This window comes from Nicotiana tabacum, chromosome 1, assembly GCF_000715075.1.
Source record: "Nicotiana tabacum cultivar K326 chromosome 1, ASM71507v2, whole genome shotgun sequence".
Lineage (NCBI taxonomy): Eukaryota > Viridiplantae > Streptophyta > Magnoliopsida > Solanales > Solanaceae > Nicotiana > Nicotiana tabacum.
Window position 1 is genome coordinate 207945305 of NC_134080.1, and position 9718 is coordinate 207955022.

A 9718-nucleotide genomic window follows, 5' to 3' on the forward strand; every position below is an offset into this window, starting at 1 on the left:
ACCAAACTTCGCCCTACAAAACTTACAATTTTTCTTTGAATGCAGGCACGTTTGACGTAACGATAACATTCGCGAAACATGTATACACAAAGATAATTCACTATCAATCAGGCCATCAAACATCAAATACATCTCCAGCTAAGACATACACTACTCTTATTTGCTGCTTGCTCCTTGCATGAGGCTAATCCCTGCCTCCATACTTGCATGAGGCTAATCTTTGCCTCCCTATTTGCATGAGTCTAATCCTTGACTCCATACCTGCATAAGGCTAATTCTTGCCTCCCTATTTGCATGAGTTTAATCCTTGACTCCATACCTACATGAGGTTAATCCTTGCCTCCCCATTTGCATGAGGCTAATCCTTGTCTCCCTATTTTAGTGAATCTAATCCTTGACTCCACATTTGCATGAGGCTAATTCCTTCCTCCCTATTTGCATGAGTCTAATCCCAGACTCCACATCTGCATGAGGCTAATCTCTGCCTCTATATCTCCATGAGGCTAGTCCCTGCCTCCCATATTTGCATGAGGCTAATTCTTGCCTCCTTATTTGCGTGAGTCTAATCACTGACTCCATGCTTGCATGAGGCTAATCCATGACTCCCTATTTGCATGAGTCTAATCCTTGACTCCATGAGGCTAATCCCTGCCTCCATATTTGCATGAGTCTAATCCTTGACTCTATGAGGCTAATCCCTGCCTCCATACTTGCATGAGGCTAATCCCTGCCTCCCAATTTGCATGAGTCTAATCCCTGACTCCACACTTGCATGAGACTAATCCCTGCCTCCCTATTTGCATGAGTCTAATCCTTGACTCCATGAGGCTAATCCCTGCCTTCGTACTTGTATGAGTCTAATCCTTGAATCCATGAGGCTAATCCCTGTCTCCATACTTGCATGAGGCTAATCCTTGCCTCCCTATTTGCATGAGCCTAATCCCTAACTCAACATTTGCATGAGGCTAATCCTTGACTCCCTATTTGCATGAGTCTAATCCCTGACTCAATAATTGCGTGAGGCTGATCCCTACCTCCCTATTTGCATGAGTCTAATCCCTGACTCCACATTTACATGAGTCTAATCTTTGACTCAATGAGGCTAATCCCTGCCTCCACACTCGCATGAGGCTAATCCTTGCCTCCCCATCTGTATGGGACTAAGCAATGTCCCTCTTTGCACGAATATTGCTCTATTTCTAAGTACTCTTTATTCACTTTTCAATCGGGCTAAGCTCTGCCCTCCATTTCACGAGACTAAGCATTGTTTTGATAATATCATGACTATTACATATCATGGGCTAAAATATCTCCAACCTATCAAAAGGCATCATAGTCTAAAGGCATCATCCTCATAGCCGGAAGACACTATGCCATGGCCTGAGGATCCCTCAAATTTGCATATCATTATTCAAAGGCGTCATGGTTCGGAGGCACCATCTTTATAGACTAAGAACACCATTTCATGGACTGCGAATCCCTCACTAAACAATTCATGGCCCAGTACGTCATGGTCCAAGGACATCATCTTTAACCGTCCAAAGACAACCTTCATGGTCTAAAGCGAATCTGCATCATGTTTAAATTTTTGCAAATACATGTTTGTAGCATCTTTTATCCACAAGTAACTAGTAAGCAACCACTATCCTAATAGGAGCAATCTCGCTCCAGTTCCTTTAACTATCTCGAACCTTAACCGCTCACCATGGCTGTTTCCGCATCTCGTGCCCGTTCTTGCAATAACTTCATCGATATATTCTACTGATGAATACATGGCCTGATTCCCGTAAGACCAGTGATATGTAGGAAACTCGAAGATCGGAGTCCAGCCCCTATCTTTCAAAGCATCCCTTCCGATCAAAATTGGCCATCATTTATTTACCCGAAAACTCTTTCATCCTTCCCGGGTAAAGAGGGGCAGTTGTTGATACTCAATTTTTCCTTATATATTTTTAATATGCATAAATACTTTCAAAATAGCATATATATGTATATATAATCATGCACAAGGTTTTTATAATTTTTCTATAATTTTAAAGATTTTAAATTAATTTATTTACTCCCCTTTTACTCATAAAATCCCCGATAATTGTCCCTCAAATTATTATTGTGGTAATTTAGTCATCTAAATTCTAAATTTATGCCAAAATATTGTTAAAATATTTTTAATGCATTTTTATAATTGCATTTTGCATTTTTAAAGCTAATTTGCATATAATTGCAATATTAGCCATATTAATGTATAATTACATTTATATGCATACAATTAATCTTCTATATTTTGAAAATGTTAAATATCTATTTTAAATTATTTTAGTACATGTAATTATTTTTTACAAAATATTTACTATTTACTGTAAATTGTATAGCATTAAAATGGCTATTTAAAACTTTGCCAAATTGGATTTCAATTTAGCCTAATTGAAAGCCAATACCCCAGCCCAATTTCATATTAAACCACCCAACCCAAACCCTAAACATACCTACCCGACCCAAAACCAATTAAATTATGGCCGTTCATCTGAGAGATCAACGACCCGTATTAACTCTTGCCATTTTTAACTCTACACGACACCTAACCCTAACACATTTTACCAAACCCGCCGCCTCTATATTCTCTCATATCCTCTCCTCTCTCAGTAACTCAATCAAACCCTAGCCCTTCAACCCCCGACCTCTCTTCTCTGGTCTTCTCTGGTGGTCTCTCATCGACTCCTAAGCCTCCAATGGCTTCTCTCATGTCATGCTTGCCTTCTCTAAGGTCTTCAAGGGCTCAGGTCCATGCCGACTTGCACCTAGGGTTTGTCATTTGTCTGTTCTTGGTTACTCCAACATGATTTCGAGCAAAATCACGCTGTATTTGTTACGATCCTTGGGATTCTAGACAGGTTCTTTCATCTCTATATGGGTTTCTTCTGAAACCCTAATTTCTGCCTATATCTCCTAGATCTGTAGAGATCTAGAACGATTTGAGTTTGTTTCTTTAATATTTTACACAGTCCTTGGAACTCTTTACAAGAATCATGTGATTTCAAGTGTTTTCGTCTTCTTCTAAAAAATTAGGGTTTCAGAACTTTTTTAAATACTTTGTTTAAACTAATTCTTTATGTTTAAACTTCTATTTCTCGCATATTTTTGACTGATTCTATGATTTTACTACCTCTTCAACTCGTCTATGTTGAAAGACCTAATTTTCAAGGTTTCTTCGTTTGGTTCTCTGTATTAGCATGACTAATCATTTCTTGTTTGAGTTTCTGTGACTATCTTGACTCGGATATATTCTTACTGAGTTTTAGCCTGACTTATATCACTTCTATATGCTTCTTTCCATCTTGACTGTTCAAGACTTGATACTTTCCATAAGTGTTGTTTAACCTTCGTGTTTGCTATGTCTGGTTGTTCTTATCTTACTCTATTTATATGTTGAACACTGAATCATGACTTTCTCTTTGATTGATTCTGGATTCCCTATTTCATGGTTGGAATGGAAGACCTTCCTTTAAACCCTCGATTTCTACCCTTTCTATTCAAATTAATTAATTCGCCTACATTGTCTGTTGTGGTACTTTATTCTTACTAATTATCTCATTAATTAGAGTTTTCTGAACTTAGCCCTAATTGTTTACCCTATACTTACTGAGTTTGAAATCTTTCATTATTGGTCATACATTGATTTCTTTCCTTATGTGTTACTTGTTCTTACCGTTTGAACTGATTCCCTTAACTTAAGGGAGTACTTCTCTTGACTTTGCTCTAATTGGTTCTGAGTTCCATAATTACTATACTATTGTGATTCTTGCCTTATTTTTACCTAGTTTCGAACTACTATATATACATACTCTCTCATTAACACAAAAACGAACACATTGGTTCAAAACTCTCTCTCTCTCTCTCTCTCACCCTAAAAGCTTTATGCTTTCTCTCTTGGTTACCTGTTACCATTTTGAATTAGCCGGCTGTAAGCCAAGGCTAATTATTATGCTCTCCAGTTCTTATATTTCCCGAGTAGATGCGGCTTCTGAGGACTCACCATATGGAGGAAGAGTTCCATTATGATCGGGAGATTCCGATTTTGCAGGCTCTTAAGCCTTTTGATGTCACAGCTGTGACAGACCCCTCCGCTGTTGCTATTCTTATAGATAAGAGATTTCTTCATGTTGAGGAGACACTGCAACTGATATTTGCTGATATGTGCCTTTGCGCTGCTCGGGGGAGGTTGACTTGGCAGAGCTGAAGGAGGACCATCCCCTCTCTGCGGTCACGCAGTGGTGGTTAGGCTTAGCCGCAGGAGTACAGATGCCACCAGATAAGGATGCAAACTTTGTTCCCTCTGATGATGAAGAGTACATGCACACCTTTGAGGTTGTTAATGAGGAGTAGGCCACGGGCATCAGGGAGTTACCTTTTCACTCATGTTTTACTATTTTGCATTGGGACAATGCAATTTCTTAAGTGTGGGGTTCTCCTATTCGATTGTATTTGTACTTGTTTTCTATTTGCTAGTTGGTTTTGTCTGATTTGTTTCTTGCTTTCTTAGACAATATGGCCTGTAATCACAACTCTGAATTCTATCGGCCTATAATAGTTAGTAGTTAATAGTTTAGTTTCGACTCTTCCCAATAATGGATTTCGTCGACTGTCTTCTTGAGGTATTTGAACTTGAACGAGAAAAATACAAGGTTTTTCTTGAACCGGGTGTAGTTAGTTTTTTATTTTATAGGAATAACGAATCTTGAGCCATAGTGCTAATTTGAAGCAATTTTCCTTGACTGCATATGCCTTGAGAGTGGTGAGTGCCTTAGTCGTGATGCCTAGGCTCACTTCTTGACTCTTAGATAAGTGCCTTAAATTACTTGATCGTAACTCTGCTAAAATACTTTGACTAGAGAGTCGGGAAAGATCCAATTCTAAGCGAGTTATGTGCCACTGTATGAGTGAGGTTTTTGTTGATATTCTGTGCATTTTAGTGATGTCTAGAACTTGCCCCGTGTGTTTTCAAAGTAAAATAGTAGTCTTGTTCCGTCTAGGAAGTGATATAGGCATTTTTGTATTGAGCCAATTATAAATCTGTGAGCCGCCTAATTGTTGTGCATCTTAGTTAACCCCTTTAAACCTGTAATCCTATTCTTTTGGAAACCACACTACAAGTCTTACCTCTTTGTTTGAATTGACTATCTGTTTGAACTGATGACCTCTCTTGAGCACATGATTTTGGTATGAGCTTATTAAAAGCTACAAAGAGGTATGGTTGGGTTTTGAGTGAAACTATAGAAAAAGAGAAAGGTGCATTGTTGTGAGAGCCACTTGTAGGGAATTGAGATAAAAGAAGAAGAGAAAATCAGAATCTAGAAAAAGAAAATATTGGTGTTTGTATATATTATTGAGAAAATTAGTCCTTGCTAGTGGTAAATCTTGTTTTTTCTGTGCTTAAAGAAATTGGGAGCTTGATGTTAATATGATGTGAAGGTTGGGGTTTGGTTCAACATAAGTGTGAGGTTTGAATAGTTAATGTATATGTATGAAAGTGCTTAGGGAGGTGTAATCACTATATCCAAATGTATCATACCCATCCCCGTAGCCTACACTATAACCAATTAAAGTCCTACTTAATCCTTGATTGAATGAGCTAAATTAGCAGAGTATTACACTACGGAAAATCATATGGTACGTCTTCTGTGGCGCATGAATTTTATTTCTTAGAGTGAGTGAATTATTTCTATCTTGAATTCCTAATTGTTCTTGAACTTTATTGTATATGGAACTGCTTTCTATTGTTTGTGTGAGGGAACATGACTTGCGAAGGTAAGGTAAAGTCTTTGACCTCTGTATTAGAGTAAGTGAACAGGTTGTGAAAAATGCGTGGTGCTTTTTAGTCGAGTCCTAAGGTCAGGATGTTATGATAGGGTGCTTAGTCGATTTTAAATATTCTTGGTATACTGTGTTAGGGATGTTATTTAATGAAAAGGTCGTCCCTAGGTGAAGTGCATTTTAATTGCTCGATGACAAGCAATGGTTTAAGTGTGGGGTGTTGATGATAGGTAAAAATTCGTGTGTTACCCTTAGTATTGCACTCTAATTACTAAATTTTAAGTGTGCTTGACTTTAATTGATAGTAAATTATACTTATTAGGTGTTTTATGCCTTGTAAGAAATGATTCTGAGCTATTTAGGTAATTTGAAGTGAAATCAAACAAGTTGGAGCTTTGAAGTCTGAGTAGAAGCCCAAGAAATTAAGCCAGAATCATGTTCGATGGTCGAGAACCAAGTTCGGATATCAAAAAGTGAACACATGAATTTACTCTGAGAAAAAGCCACTACCACACTGCATGTGGCACGGCAGTGCAAAAATGAACAAGCAAAGTGCTAGCTCTCTGGATTTCCACACTAGCACGCCACATGGGGTTGCGTGGCATGTGGCGTAGCTGTGCAAAATTGTTAGAGTGATTTCCAAGTTCGGCTAGGAAAGGGTAGTTTTGTCCGGGCTTGTTTCTACACAGTATAAATACACCAAAAACACGAATTTTGAGGGACTTTTGGCCTACGTGAGATTGGAGAACCAACCAAGGCAAGAAGACTCAAGAATTCATCAATATTACAACCTGCAATCGATGCAATATGAGAGTTTGTATCGAATCATTAGAATTGATGGTTTCTTTGTTCTTAAACTTATTTGAGATGTATTACTCCATTGTTAAGGAGTAATTTCCATTAGGATGTTGAAATATATGGTATTTTGATAACTTGATTAAGGATTCGATTCTTGATAATTGTTAGAATTAATTGATGGAGTTTTAATTTGCATTTTGAGTTATTTATTGTTTTGCTTAATCGAAAGAGGAGTTTGATATTGAATTTCTTCACATCTTATGGTCTAGTTTAAATTCAGGATTCAAATAGGTAATCAAAAGAGCCTCTTGAATTGTTAATCTAACTAGAAAATAGGCAAATATTCGTGAGAGGTTACCCTTTAGATCATAACCATCATTTGATTGTTGCAATATTTTATCGTGCTTCAATTGGATTAATTACTGAATTAACGTTTAATCGAAAGAGGAATATTAACTTCAAGTGCAATCTGATTATCGGTTGAAGTCGTGAGAATCAACTGTATTATAGAGTGAATTAACTCAAGAATTGGATCCAGGGTCAGTTATCTTTCACCTATCTAGTCAAATAACCTTATCCCTGTCATTGATATTTCTTTGTTGCTCATCTATTGTCTTTTGTGACCAATTGTTATTTGCTTAATTTTTAGTAGTTAACTGTAGTAACAGTCATCAAAGTGTTAATTTTCCTGGATAGTAATCAACTGATAATTATTCGAACACAGAGCGCGGACAATTGGACTAGTGGCATATAAATAAAAGAAGAGAACGCAAATGATCGGGGTAAAAAGTAATAATAGAAGATATTCATACGCAAAGTATTTGTTAACACAACACAGCTACTGCTAAAGGAACTCGCCCTTTGATTTCAAACTCGAAAAATTCAATTCATGATAATATTAAACAACAACAACAACAAAATTAGTGCACGAGATGTTTAGGTACGACGACTATTATTTCGCCGTAACGCCGAGCAATCAAATTTTCTTGTGATAAAACAAATGATAGAAGTGGAGGTGGTTCACTTAACAATTCATCACATTCAATAGCATAATTAATGATACTTTTCCTTGTAGATTAACATCTACATGATTTGCAGCTTTTGAATCATTCTTTGCTTGGCTCAAGGCATCAATTATTCTCATAAAAACTGCCACATTGTGTATATCTACTCTTAGAACGAAAGTCCTTAGCTCCTGAGATCAGAAAAAGAATCTCCGAACTGGTGTTTTTTACGCTCTTCATTCCTAAATCGATAGCAATAATTTCGAGTTCAGCAATACTAGCAGTTTTAGAACGAGGATCGGATTGAAAAGCCTTTGTACAAAAAGTTGGATCTTGGGTAAAACTACAAACGCTTGTGATTTGTTCTGCTCTTAATGAAATCACATTCAAAAGGAAAACTAGAAATAAGAGATCGATATTAGAGAGGGAGATGAAAGCCATTTTATGAAGAAAAGAACATGCAACTCTTTTTATTGCAACGAATAAATGGATGATTATCATGGCTTCATTCCCTTCATATACATACTTGCTCATGCTTTTGAACTGTAGAAAGTTCATTAACAAAATTACAAAAATATTACTACAGTCAGATTTATTTACCTCTTTTAAACAAAAACCTAATTATCCTCCCAAATAAGAAAGATCTCTATAATTATTTATTTTATAAGTGAAGAATATGATGACTCGATAGGTCTTTTTGAGTTTTAGCCTTATTTTCGTATTTTGAGACCATGATTTGCTCCGTTTAGCGTTCCTCGATTTGTATGCACAGTTCGTGCCTCATTCTGGAAAGTCATTATGTGAAAAATTGAAGAAAATGTAAATTTTTGCCTTAAAAATGATTTGAGTTGACTACGGTCAAAATTTTATATAAATGGACTCGGATCGATATTTTGACGGTCTTGATGGATCCGTATCATTATTTGGGACTTGGGTACATGCCCAAAATTGAATTCGGAAGTCCCTAACTTGAACGTGATTTGTTGAAAACAAGTAATTTGAAGGGTTAAAGAATTTCGAAGTTTGACCATAGGTTGACTTTATAGGTAACGGGTTAGGATTTCGGTTCCGAGACTTGGTATAGGTTTATTTTACTAGTAATGACTTGTCCATAAAATTTGGTGCAAAACAGAGTTGATTTGACAAGATTCGGACGCTCGGTTGTAAATTTGAAAGTTTTCAAGTTTCTTTAAAAATTTCATGCATTTTGATGTCAGATTCTAGTTCTAGGTGTTATTTTGTTATTTTGCGTGCGAGAGAGTTCGCATGATGTTATTATACTTGTGTGTGTCTTTGCTTTGGAGCCCGAGTGGCTCGCATGAGTTTCGGATAGGCTACGGGCCAATTTTGGACTTAGAGGTTGGAGCTTAAGCTTGTTTTATAATATCTGGTGCGTTGTTCTTCGCGATTGCAACCACCCTCGCAATCGTGAAGGGTAACTTGGGCTGGGGATGGATTTCTTCATCGCTAACGCGACAAGCTTCTCGCAAACGCATAGGGTTAGGGGGCTTGGGAAGGAACTTGGCTGTTACTCTACGCGAATGCGAGCCCTGGCTCGCAAACTCGAAGGCTATGGGTGATGCCTTCTCGAATGTGTGAGGTACATCATGAAGGTGTAGGCCATTCTGGCTGTTGTGCATCGCAAACGCGACGAAGTCTTGACACCCAATGACTTAAATATCCCAAAGTCAGGATTAAACTCATTTTTCACCGTTTTCAAGTTTGAGCTCGGTCTAGAGGCGATTTTGAAGAGGTTTTTCATCCCAACTTTATAGGTTAGTAGATTTTAAGTTGTTTCATTCCATTTTCATAAACACCTACTGATTTTAACCTTTAATTTATGCTTTTTCATGGTAGAAATTAGGGATTTAGGTAGGAATTGGAGATTTTGAGAAATTGCGATTTAGATCTCAAATTGAGATTGAATTTCGAAAATAATCATATATTCAAGCTTGGGGTGAATGAATAATTGGGTTTTGGTCTGAATCTCGAGTTTTGACCAAGAGGGCATGGGGTTGACTTTTGTTGACTTTTTTCAAAAACATTAAAGATTTAATCTTTTCACTTGTGGTAGTTTCTAAAGGTTATTTTAAATTGTTTGAATCATA